Source organism: Cavia porcellus, unplaced genomic scaffold, assembly GCF_034190915.1.
Source record: "Cavia porcellus strain 051 isolate PalLab524CR breed Dunkin Hartley unplaced genomic scaffold, mCavPor4.1 scaffold_5, whole genome shotgun sequence".
Lineage (NCBI taxonomy): Eukaryota > Metazoa > Chordata > Mammalia > Rodentia > Caviidae > Cavia > Cavia porcellus.
In genome coordinates this window covers 28291993-28305727 of record NW_026947488.1, presented here as the reverse complement: position 1 = coordinate 28305727, position 13735 = coordinate 28291993, and positions in this window count along the sequence as shown.

The window sequence follows — 13735 nt, the reverse complement described above, 5'->3', positions numbered from 1 at the left end:
TCCATGCTGTTTTCTGGCACTGAGCCTAGAGATAAGAGGGTGCGACTCCCCAGGGCATACTGTCAGCAATCCCTAAGCCACTTGCCTCATGGATATTTAATAAAAGCCAGGTTGGGCTCTGAGTCATGGCATGTTCCTGTGAACCACCATCTTGGCTGGACTTAGGACCTCTTGGCTCTCCACAACTGTGTATATGTCTTAGAGTTTTTATTTTCACTCTGGGTTGCACTGGGAGTGGTAGGTTGGAATTAGCTTGCTAGAATTCCAATAGCTTTTCCATGGGATTACAAATATAAACTTTCTGGACTGGTGAAAGATCCAGGGAAGGGCTCACTATAGTTGTCAATAATTGTCTCAACAATGGCCTTCTGATTCAAGAAAACTGCTGGGACCATTATTCCCAATAGCCAGAAACTTATTAGGGAGGGAGACTGTGTTAGCTACCTTTCTCTCACTGGTGAGACCAGATACCTGACACCTTAAGTTAAAGGAGGAAAGTTTTATTTAGCTCACAGTTTGTAGAGGTTTCAGTTCATAGTTAACTGCCTCTAAGGCAGAGTGGCAGAGGAGTTTTGAAGAGGAGAAACAGTTCATGGTGGGCAGAAGATAGCAAAGCAAAAAAGGACAACCACAGCTTTTTCTGTACCTTATATCTTACCCAGGGTATTGAAGATGGATAGCACTTATACCTTTAATCCTAGTGCCTTGTTCCTAGCATTGCACTATGAATCAATCCAGCACCACACACACACTCTCTAGATCCAGTCACCTCTGAAAAAAACCCCACCTATGACTGTGTGAGGCTTTAAGGAGACATCTAGGCATGAACCACAGCAAGGACAGACTTCTTAGCATCCCCTTGGGCAGCAAAACACCACCTGATAGTAAAGATGACCTGAAGACAGGGCTCCCTGGCCCCGGATGGTGCTCTGTAAGGGTTCTCTGGAGGCCTCTGTGGCCATGGTGGTCTTGTTGCCCTTGGTGATGTTCAGAGGAATGTTTAGGTTAGGAAACTTGACAGATGATAAGCCTGAGCTCTTTAGAAAGAAAATAGTTCCACTAAAGCATCAATCAGCCATGGAGCTCCCTCACACAGGAGGAGGTAGCCTATTGTCTTCTGGGGGAGCCAAGAAGAACCTGATTTATTATCTCAGGCCCTCTGCTGTTTCCCTGGGAGTTCCCCACAGTTATGGTGAAGCCAGAAAAAAGAGAAGAGATAGATAGACACCTAGCTGGGTGTCCTGAAACCTGGATTCAAATCCCAGTTTAACCACTTTATCTTTAGACCTTCTACCAGTCCCATCCTTTCTCTGGGATCTCTTATCTAAAAGGCCTTTTAAAAATAATCAGTGTGAGGGAAATGAGGAAAGGTCAAGGCCAGAGATCACAGGGGTCTCCAGTAAAGCCACAGAGCTCTTTCTCATGGTAGCTACTATTGAAGAAGAAATTTAAGTTTTAAATATAAAAACCCACCAAGAATTGTTGCCCAAACCAAAAGGACATATCTGGGCAAGCCTGATAACAGAACATTTCTCCCTTTGTGTAAGCCATGTTTGTTTAACCGATGGCCTTGGAATGTAACTTTGTAACTGAGATGTTTAAACTCCCTTGGAAACCTATGATGTCACCTAATCCTCCAATCAGAATGCACCAAATTTGCTTCTCCCTTCTGTTCGTTTTCTCCATAAAAAACCCAAAACCCCACCAGGTGGGACTCGGACTCTCGGAAAGTGTTCCCACTGGTGTGATACTCTGCTACCTCCTAAAACCTCTTCAGTGCCACTCCTTCCAGCATTCAGTTCATTTCCCATAACATTTCTTGGTTTCCTGACCTGGAAGGCCATGCTGATTGCTTAGGTCACTGGCTCAGGCCTGGCAGCCAAAGCAGGGACCTCTCCAGATGCCCTGATGGAAAAGAACACCCTCCAGATCTTCTTGGAATCCTTTCACAGGCCCATACCAAAGGCCCATGCTTGGTGATAACGGCCCTCATTGGACCCAAACAGAGGGGGAAAAGATGCAGTTAGGGAGGGTCATCGGATGAGGGGAGATCCTCAGGGGCACCCCAATCAGTTTGTTGGTCAATCCTGCCCAGATTTGAGCCAGAGAGCCTGATCACCTCTTGTTAGTTTAAGGTCACCCATGAGGGCAGAGGCTAAAATACTTAAATTCTGAGTGCTTGCTGAGTGTTGTAGTGAATGGAAAAAGCAGGAAGCCATTCTGTCTGTGCTCCATGGTGAAGTCCCCTCTGGGACCTCAGAGCTACAGAATTTAAGTGGGTCAGATCTCTGTAGTTCCATGGTCATGTCTAAGTGATTACAGGTGAGTCTGTAATGGGGTCTAACTTGGCAGAAATGCTCAAGATTGATCTGGTACAGGGATTATACACACACAGCAAAGCCCAGATGGACATTTGTCCTCATGAGGGGAATGACCAAAACTGATTAGCATTTGGTTCCTCACCCAAAGGACTGCTTGTCTGTTGTGCCACTGTTCAAGGATACACCACATACACTACAGGGAAATAGAACGGGTGTAAGCTAGAGTAAACCCATGATCCTTGCTTGTGTGCTGAAAAACTTCAAAAGAGGATTCCTTGATGACTACAGAGTAACAATGAAACTCCAGAGGCTCTAAACTTTCTGTGAGATTGACTGGCCAAACTTGTGCCCAGACTGGCTGTCCAAAGACCATCTGGCATATCCAGAATGATATAACAGACACCAAGACCTGCTGCCCTGATCAGTTCCCTTACATTAATTGCCAGCTTAACCTATGTCAAAGCCTGCTGCTTTGGCTCTGCACGACATAAGAAAAAGACCATCTTGCTTACCAAAACAAATTCCTAAGACCATCCGAAACTCTCTCATGTCTGCTCTAAACCAAAAAAACTTTATCCTCTCCTACCTAAGCTAACCCTAACCCAAGTCTGACATGCTTCCTCCTTATATATAAGGATCCCAAGCTGCCAGCCAGCCTTGATGCCCTCACTGTGGCCCAAGCTTGGCTGAAGTCAAAAGTCCCCACCACTCAGGTTGATTCTGACATTTGGGTAAAAACAGTCCTCCCCCAAGTACATACAAACTAGGACTGCCACCGTGGTCTGACCCTCTCCTCCCTCTCTTTGATGATAATTTTGGGGAACCACGCAGAGGGCTCTCCTTGACTCTTCTTGAAAAGAAGGGCAACTACCCCCATTTGGATAAACTTGTCCCTATCTCCATGTATTGATATGTACAAAGCTGGCTAGGGTATTTCTTTGTCCCTTCAATTGGCTTGAAGAATGTAAATGGGGCTGGCTGAGGAGCCATTGTGTCATCTCTGAAGCAAAGTGACAGGTCAGTGTAACCCCACCCAGGGACTCCTCAAATACATAGTTGAGCTAGGCAGGTTGGAGAGCCATACTTCACACTGTCAGCTGGGACTGAGCCTCAAGAAAGAGGATATGACTTTCCAGGGCAAAAAGGATTATACATCAGAACTGAAGCAAGGGCCCAAAATTATCAGGTAGTGCCTCAGTTGTGTTATGCAGATTATTCTCTGCATTTCTTGCCCTCTGCATGTGGTAGAGGTGCTCTCAGACCTCCTACCTAGCCCAGCTCACAGTAGTCAGGGCAGTCATGTATTTCCTGCCACGCTCACTGTCACTAATCCCAAAGTCACTGTCCTCTGGAGTATTGATAAAACCTGGGTTGGGCTCTGGATTAGGGCCTTTGTTCTGGTGAACCACCATCTTGGCTGGACTAAGGATTCCTTAACTCCCCACAACTGTATATATGTCTTAGTATGTTATTTTCACCATGGGTTGCACTAGAAGTGGGAGATTGGAATCAATTCACTAGAATTCCAATAACTTCCCCTTGGGATTACAAATATAAACCTTTTTGGACTTCTCCTTTGGGATTACAAATAAAAACCTTTCTTATGTCCAAAGGATAGGAAAGGGTTCTCTACAATAACAAATAGGACACACACAGGCTCTATGTCACAGTCATTGCCAAAATGGGGGGAAACCTATAACTATCAAGGTAGAGAGTGGGGTCAAATGCTCAGTTGTGACCCAGCCAGTTTCTCCTTTAACCTCTCAAAAGATCCAACTAGTGTGTGCCACATGAGCCCCCACTGAAATGAAGTTCTGCCAGAGCAGGTTGTATGAGATTTGTGGACATTTTATCAAATATGAGTTCCTATACATGCCCGAGTGCCCCATTCCTCCCTGGGCTATGGTCTCCTCTCTAAATTGGGAATTAACCTGCTTCCTTCATCCTTGGATCCACTGTCCTAGACTTGATATTGACTCCGACTGTACCCCAAGAATAAGTATGATGACTATACCAGCCTAAAACACCCCGATAACTATCACTGAGGTTGTAAGAAACCTGTACCCAGAAGTATGGACAGAGGCCACACCCCCGGGGCTCACCACCAATCATGGCTCTTTGGCAGTTGAGCTCTGCCCCAATACAAACCGTATCACTATTAAACAGTACCCAATCCCACTAGAGGCTTCACTTGGCATCCAGTCTCACACCTCTCACCTGAAACAGTTTGGAGTCCTGACAGACTGAAAATCACCTTGTAATACTCCCCTACGCCTGGTGAAAAACCCAGTGGGGACTACCAGCCAGTGCAAGACCTCTGTGCCGTCAACTCTGCTACCACAACCCTGCAGTCCCTAACCCATATACCGTACTGGGACTTCTTTCCCCAGATGTTGCCTGGTTCACTTGTCTAGACCTTAAAGATGCTTTCTTTTATGAGTTGTACCTGTCAGCCAGTTAATATATGCCTTTGAATGGCAAGACCCAGAAACAGGACAAAAGCCAACTCACCGGGACTTGTTTGACACGAGGTTTCAAGAGCTACCCCCTCCACTCTTGGGGAAGCATTGGTTGCAAACCTGACCAGATTTCCACATGCAGACTTTAAATGTACTTTCATACAGTATGTTGATGACATAATGATCAGCAGCTCAAGTAAAGTAGACTGTTGGAAGGTAACACAGGCCTTTCTCCACCGTCTGCTGGCTGCCAGTTTTAAGATTTTCTAGAAAAATGCCCAAATATGCAAAAAAATTGTGCTAGTTGAGGTTTAACTTAGAGAAAGAACTCAGATGCCTTGGTCCTGAAAGAAAAGAAGTTGTCTGTTTCATCTAGAGGCCTGAAAAAAAAAAACAAAACAAAACAACTTGGAGAACTCCTGGGTGTTGCAGGCTTCTGTTGAATTTGGATATCTCAATTCACTGAACCTCTATATGATATGTACGCAGGAAAAGGAAATGCAAGACAACTTAAATTCAACTTTATAACAAACTAAATCCTTCCAAACCATAAAACAGGAGCCATCAGCAGCCCCAGCACTAGGCATTCCTGATGTAACTAGGCCCTTTAACCTGTTTGTTGATGATGATCCAAGACACAAAGCATCATGTGTTCTAACCCAGAAGACTGGCCCTTGGGAGAGACCCACTGCATATTTTTCAAAGAACCTGGACTCGGTTATTAAAGGCTGGCCTGCTGGCAACTGTGCTCTTGATCAAAGAAGCTGACAAACTGACCTTGGGACAAAACCTAACAGTCCAAGTGCTACACGCTATCTTAGAATTATTCAGCAACTGAAGACATTGATGACTTGAACAGCTGCATCACTCACTATCAAGGACTACTTTGTGGAAATTCCTGACTCTCCTTTAGAGATCAAACCTCTAAACACTGTCACCTTCCTGCTCACTGAGTTTGGACTTCCTGATCATGACTGCCTAACCTTTACTGATGAACTGCCTTATAAAATGACCAGATCTATGGTGAAACTTTGACAGACACAGAGTACCTCCTGTTTCCTGATGAAAGTAGCTTGGCTAAAGATGGAAAGCATCAGGCTAGATACGTTATTTTTACCATAGAGGAGGTGCCCCTAACCAGGCGAGTCCTGCAGAACTAGTCTGCTCAATGGGCTAAACTGTGGGCTTTAGTACAAGCTCTCAGCAGGGCAAAGAAAAAAAAGTAAACCTCTATATTGACTCTAGGTATGTGTCTACCATTATTCATGTTCACTGAATGCTAAATAAGGACAATGGACTCCTCACTGTGGCAGGAAAACAAAGATATAAATTTTCAACTCCTGATGGCAATGTGGAAGCCTAAAATGGCTGCCACTGTCTACCATTGTAAAGTGCACCAGAAAGTAAAAGACACTGTTACTCTCAGTGAAAGATGCCAAATTGGCAGCAGAGGGCTCCATCTGGGGGACAGAGGATTTAAAACAGAGTCTGGAAACCTGACATGAAATATCCGCAGATACTGTCCTCAGCCTTCAGAGTGAGCCCCTCTGATAATCAAAGGAAGAAAACACATGGGCACAACAGAAAGAAGCAAATGGTGTGTGGACTTTACTAGATGATTGGATGATCACCCCTTTGAGTGTGGCCTATGCTTTGGTCCAGTATCATCACAACATCATCAATGGGGGGAGAACTGCTATGAATCAACTTTTAAATCCCTATTTTTACATCGTTAAGTTGGCCTCAATCTGTCAATTCTGTACAATGTCACATCTGTGCAAAGACTGAAACCACATCTGGACCAAAACCTCCACCAGGTATTCGACATGCTGAACTTTCCCTTTCAAAGACTTACAAATAGACTTGACAGAGATAAAACTATGCAGAGGTTATAAATACCTCCTGGTGCTTGTTTTTACTTATTCTGGATGTCGGAAAGCATTACCCACTAGAACAGAAAAAGCCACTGAATCTGGTAGTGCACTACTGGGAAAATTAATTCTAGATATGGGCTGCCCCCATCATAGGGAGCAACAGTGGGAGCACATTTGTGGCAGAAATAACCCAAGATCTGACTAAAAAACTTAAGATCAGATGGAATATACTTATGGCATGCAGGCACAAGTCCTGAAAAGGTTAAAAGGATGATCAGAACTCTAAGATCAATGCTAACTATCATCAAAAGACACAGGCATCATGGGTAGATTTATTCCCTATGGCCCTTCTCAAGATCCAAAATTTTCCAAAACCTACAGGATATACACCCTTTGAAGTTTTATATGGGGGATTCCCTCCCATAAGTGGGAATCTCCAGGGAGACTTACACCAGTTAGGAAACATATCCCTACATGTCACAGTTTCGGTCTAACTGGCCCCCGAAGCTTCAGGCAGTCATGGAGGCAGCTGAATCTAGCATTTGTGATTGGTTTGTTGTCTAGCACTAAGGACTGCACCCACCTGGGGGCAGAGTCAGCATGCAATATAAAGGGGAGAAGAAGGCTTGTTTTTCCTATTTTTTCCCTTTTTGCTTTTGCTCTTTGCAGCCACCATGAACAATTGCCCTTCAGCCAAGCCACCCTGCTTTGGAGCCAGCTGAATATAGATTGAAACGTCCAAAAATTGTAAGATAAGTGAATCTTCTTTCCTTAATTTTGGGTATGAGGTATTTTTGGCTCAACAATGAGAGAGAAGTAACCAAGACACTACAAGAATATCTCTGTTGGGAAAAACCTTTTCTCAAATACATGAGAATATAGCTGAAAGGCCAGGCACCTCTACAGGGACACTCTCCTGCTCCACATGCACTTTCAACGCTGGAGCCTAGTGTGGGTAAAAGGTTGGAAACATGAGCCCCTGCAATCCACGTGGAGTGGCTCCCATGTAATTATTTGGACTGCACCCACAGTGATAAAAGTTTCTGCAGTCCAGCAGTGGATCCATCATTCTCAGACCAAGAGAGCTCAGCCAGAAGACTGCTGGAAAGCGCATTCAGATGAGACAACTCCCTGAAGACAATTCTGAGGAAACAATGTGTGAAAGCCCTGCTGCTGTTACTCTGCAAGCTGACAGGTCTACAAATGGTAGAAGCCAGAGACACCGTACACTGGAGCCTCTGCCCTGCTTAGCCCATGTTCTGCTACCCAGTTTGGTTTCTAACCCTCTCCTCTTGTTAGTCTCAGTGTTTTCCCTAGAGCTCTACGCTGTGTCCTTAGAGGACTGGAAACTTCCCCAGAAGGTCACTTTCATTCTTTTTCACATTGGTGTATCTGTTAGATTGTGAACTCTAAACTGCCTTTCTTAGCTGAAAGGTCAACATGATTGCCATTAGTAACCTGCATTTGTTCCTGTTAGGCTTCTTGTTCTACACATCTGCCAGACATATTCGGGGCGCTGGGAATTCCTAACTCAATTTCGTGGCACATGCCCAGTCCTCAGTTGGACTAAATGGATCATTACCAACCTAATGTAAATCTGTATTATGATGAATGTCCGATTCAAACCAAAAACCCAAGTTGGGATTCCTATTTCCCAGGATTCAAAGGCTTAAAATGGGAAGGAGAGTATTGTACCAATAACAAATATACCTGCCCTGAGTGGCATCAGAAGTCCAGGTTATCCCCATCAGATTATCTCTGCTGCATCATTGACAACCCTGCATTTAAAGGTCCCTTGGCAGGGCACTTGTTGGGAAAATGGTTCTGTCCGCACTGGGAATATGCCAAAAGGTAACTGGGTAATCAGATGACCCAGTAACCATCTGACCCAAACTGTAGACAGGGAGCCTATAGTCTCATTGGCTGTAATATTAGAGACCCCATTCATCAGGAATGGGTGTTTGGTTGCCAGATGAGTGACCAGGTAGATGGAAGAGGAAAAGACCCAACAACTGTCTTGACAATTGAAAAGATATAGGTCCTTTCATCCCACACCAAATTTCTACCTTGACGTCACCACTATTCACTACTTGACGTACACCACTATTGGCCCCTGAGCCCAAAGCAAATCTTACTGGTCTGCCAACACCCATCTATGATGCCTAATTAACAACACCCACCGGATCTTCTAGATATTAGATCCTGAACTAGGGAATGACTGGTGGCTCTGTGTATCCCTTGTAACTCTTTCCTACTGCGTCCTGGGCCTAACCCTTATATCCACCTGGAAAGGCTCCCATGTAAGTATTTTGACCACTCCCAAAGTGATAAAAGTTTCTAAAATCTACCTCTAACCTTGGTTGGTTATTCCAGTCACATCCCATGGAGGTATGGGGAAATGCTCATGACTTCTAGGTACCTCTACAAAGCCAAACACCTCAGTTGACTTGTGTACTCATTCTGGCTGTCAGCTTAGGCTCCTTGGTGACCTCTCATGGAACTTTCATTATTTGCTTGGATGGGGTCCCCTGGATGTTCTCGGGTTCAAAAATGGGTCTCTGTGTCCTTATGTACATTAGTACCTGACCTCTCTGTTTACTCAGTCCAACAAGAGCCTACTCATACCCACAATTCCTGCTGGAAGCAAGATTTGGTGATATTATCAATCTTGGCAGGGGAGGCCATAGCAGCAAATGTGGCCCTCAGTGCTACAGTTTCAGGTGTGGGCCAATGACAGTATTCACAATTAGGTACCCAAATCGAAGATGACTTTACAGTAGTGCAGGGATCACACCACCTACTGCAAGATCAAATTGACTCCTTAGCTGCAGGGGACCTCCAAAATTACAGAACTTTAGGCTTGCCACTATACAAGGAGGCACTTGCCTGTTCTTAGAGGGGCAATGTTGCTATTATGCCCATGGTCAAGAGGACTGCTCACCATTGCAGGTACACATTAGCCAGCATTCTGAGACAGGCAGAAAAACACTTATTGGTGGAACTCCGTAGGAAATTGCAGTATGTGGTTGGGGACACTATTGGGAAGCTCAGTGCTACTACTTATACGCATGGTAAGACCTTGTCTATTAAACTGGCTTACCTGCTTCATTCCAAAACAAATAAACAGTGTCAGCTTCCGGGTGACCTTCAGGTCTGGTACTTCCTATACAACCTTAAATACCAACATTTCTGAAAATGATTCTCCTGACTAACTGAAAGAGGGGGAAATGAAGACAAAATTTAAGTTTTAAAAATAAAAGTCCACCAAGAATGCCTGCCCAAACCAAACACTTCTGAGCAAGCCTGATAAAAGAACATTCGTCTCTTTGTGTAAGCCATGCTTGTTTAACTGATGGCCTTGAAGTGTAAACTTATAACCTGAGATGTTTAAAGTCCCTTGGCAACCAGGGGAGCCAAACCTCAGAATCATAGTCAGGAGCCCTGAACCTCATCCCACCCCAGCCCTAGCTGCACCATGTGCCTCCTCTGGTCTCAAGAGTTTAGATGCCTTCCTAGGCTGTTCCTAGTCAGGGAGCCAAGAACTTGGAGAGAAAGACACCAGCTGGTTGCTTAAGGGCTGGGTCCATGACACCAGGAAGCCACTGTGGCTGGGGATTAGCAGTCACACTGGGGAAGAGGATGTCCTGGACTTGGACACATAATCCTTAATGCCTCACTGAAGATTTTCAATAATTTTTAGCTCATCCCAGGACCCTGCTGCCTATGGCCTCTGGGAAAGACAAGTGCTTCCATGCAACGTGGCATCCTATATGCGTAGAGGAAGAGGAGGAAAAGAAAGGGGAGGACGAACACAGAGCTATCACTGCTCTTCTATCTGAGTTGACTGACAGTAGTCGTACCAGAACTCAGATGACAGTACCAACCTCCCCACTCACCATCAAGATCTCTTTATGTGTGTTTTGTAATAGTAGCATAGTCCTTGTTGCCACCACGGTCACAGAGAATGGAGGGCCTGCCTCGTGCTGAGCCTTTCTTGTATGTTCTCCAACTTGTCCACATTGCATGCAGAGCCCAGAGGCCAGTGCAGTCATCAGTGCACTTCACAGAGAAGGAAACAGTCACAGCCAGCACCCAGCACGGTGAGGATTTGAACACAGGGCCAGGATCTCTCAATCCCCTCAGTGCCCCTTTGATTTTCCAAGTTTTTTGACCACCATGAGGCCACTGAAACCCAGAGACAGATTCCATTTTACAGGTGAGCAACTGAGCCTGGACATGACTTCACCATACCCAGTTTAGGTCTCAGGGCTGTTTTTCACAGCCAGAAGCTAGGAGGACAATAAGAATATACTTGTATTAGGCTGGTGGTACATGCCTGTAACCCCAGCACTCTCGGAGGTTGAGGCAGGAGAATTAAAACTTCAAACTCAGCCTGGGCAACTTAGCAACTTAGTAATACCTGTCTGAAAATCGAAAGATAAAAATGGGCTGGAGGTGTACCTCAGTGAGAAGACCCCGGGTTCAATCTATAGTACTGAAAAATAAACAAAATAAAAACTGTCTTCACAAGGTTTGGGCTCAGCCCTTGGCTCTGTCTTCCACAACTTGGGAAGAGGGGTTTACACATTTGCTGCACCTGGTTCAGGCAGCCGGGGAGAGACTCTGAGGATCAGGCCAAGCCACAGCAAGGCTGCAGCAGGGCCCTACCACATGGAGCTCTGCAACCTGGGTGTCACAAGCTATCTGCTTTGTGCTTGAGTGGTGGAGCCTTTAGTTTGCTCCCAGACATCAGGGCCCTGCTACCTCATAGCAAGCCCTTGCTGAGCTGGAAGGGACAAGCAGAAGAGGCAGAGACTCAGGGGCCCAAGGACTCTGCTGCCCTCTCCTGTGGGCACCTATTAGTGTCTTGCTGTCCCGGATTGACAGAAGCCAAACGTACCAGGCATGACAACCAACTCAAACAACATCAGCCTTGAGCAAAACAGGATATCCAAGTCCTGCCAGCTGGCCTCAGTCTGATGTGGGTGAAATGGCCTTTCCTGAGGACACAAATGCCCAGCTTCTGTCCTTTGAGGCCCTTACAACCCACCTTCCTCGCGGAACCTGTTTCCTCAGCTGGACAACGATGCTTCCCAAATCGGCTTCCTAGAGTCCCCTTGAGAGCTAGCAGGCAAACATGTACCCAAAACACCAGGGCAAGCATCAGACACAAAGCAGCTGCTAGGCACCCACCTGCACCCCCTGAGACCTGGGCCCAGCGGCAGAAGCACAAGACTGGCTGCTTTCCCGACGAGCCTGTGCCCTGAAAGGCTATTCTCACTCCATCTCGGCCCTTTCTTGAGAGGTAGAGAAGTTGCCGAATGGAAGAGACAGGGCATTGAGGGGAAGGAGAAAGTGAAATGTGAGGACAGAGCCATAGAAGAGCACACCTGGGAACTCTGACAACGGCACTCAGAGCTCACGGGAACGCCGAGTGCAATGGTTTGGAAGCCTGATGACATCTGGGCCAGGTTCTGAGCAACTGAGAATAGGTCTCACCTCCTTTTCTCAGTAAGGAGAGAGAGTGCCTGGTGACTGTAGGGACAGGCCAGCATCTCAGGGCCCTCTAAGAAGGAGCAACCCAAGTTATGGGACCTGACTTCTGCTGAGGGCAGAATCAAGAGGTCCAGTTACAGTCGAGCTGTGAAAGAAGTCAGCAAGGTGATGAGGTCAGGGATGCTGGGGACGTGCCACCTCAAGTGGGCAGGCAGGAAGGGCGTGAGAGCCAGACACAGTGAGGAGGAAAGCTGTACAGGCCGAGAGTTGCAACTCACAGGGTCCAGGGAGAAAGAGAGACTGACATTTTCTGGAGTGGCAAAAAGGTCAACAGGAGATCAGGGCCCAAGGGAGGTGAGACAGGAGTGTGGAGAGGCAGTGAGCAGATGACCCAGGCCCTCAGAGCCCCTCCACCAGCTGTACTGATGGTAGAGTGGGGGCGAGGTCATAGAGTGAGGCCTGGATAAGGCAGGGGTGCACATTTCCTGGGTTTCCCTGTACTCTCAGGCAAGGCACTTAACCTCCCTGAATTTCACTTGGCCACACCTGGGGGACAGGGGAGCAGAACTCATGCATGCTCAGGAAAACTATCTGCCAGCCAGATGGAACAAGCAGGCTTGGGGAGCAGTGAGCACTTCACTGCTGCAAAGATTTTCACCAAGGCTGGCTCGCTCCTCTCTCTCTCTCTCTCTCTCTCTCTCTCTCTCTCTCTCTCTCTCTCTCTGAGATGCAGAAGCCACTACTGTACCCCTGTCTTGGTGCATGACCTCGGGCTGGTGGTTCCCCTTTCTGAGCCTCCATTCCAAATGATGGCAGAGTTAGACTGCATGACCACTTGGTCCTCCCACCAGAACACTGTCTGATCCATCCATTCCCAGGCTTCTCCCCAACTCCACCTGACTGCTCCATGGGGACCTTGTCTCAGCCTTGGCACAATGTCCTGCCATGTCAAATCATTACAACTCAAGCATCCTCAGTGACCTTTGAGGTGGAAGTCTTTTAGCTCATCCTAGGTTATTTTCTTTGGAGTGTCCTTGGATGGTCCCGGAAGAGGGCGTACCTCTTAGCCCTTCAGCAGCATATATAAAGGCCACCGCCACCTGCAGAATCCCAGAGGACTGTGTCAGAAGCTAGGCATTCGTGAAGATCTTCCACCAGACCTGTGAGTAGTGGGCTTTCCCCTGCCCCATCAGGTGCCCTGGAAGGCATTGTGGGCAAGAGCAGAGGGATAAGATGCTCAAGTTAGCCACATATGACCAGTTTAGAAATATGTAGATTATATTATGAGAGCTATCAAAGAAATACACAAAGCCAGGTCAGGAGAAGACATGTACAGATTTGTTCATACTTTATTTTATTATACGAGGGTCTTTTTATCATGGCTTTTTACTGAGAGGTGGAGATTTTTATTGGAGTCAGGCACTTCAACAGTGAAATAAGTCATAGTTCTTCCCTTAAGGAGCTCACATTTCCAAAAGGAAGAAAAGTCATTGGCACCCAGGGCCTTAATCATAAAACAAAGGCTGCCAATTGCGTGTGGCTCCCTCAATTAGATACTGGGGAAGGCTCTATGGTAGCACCTCCT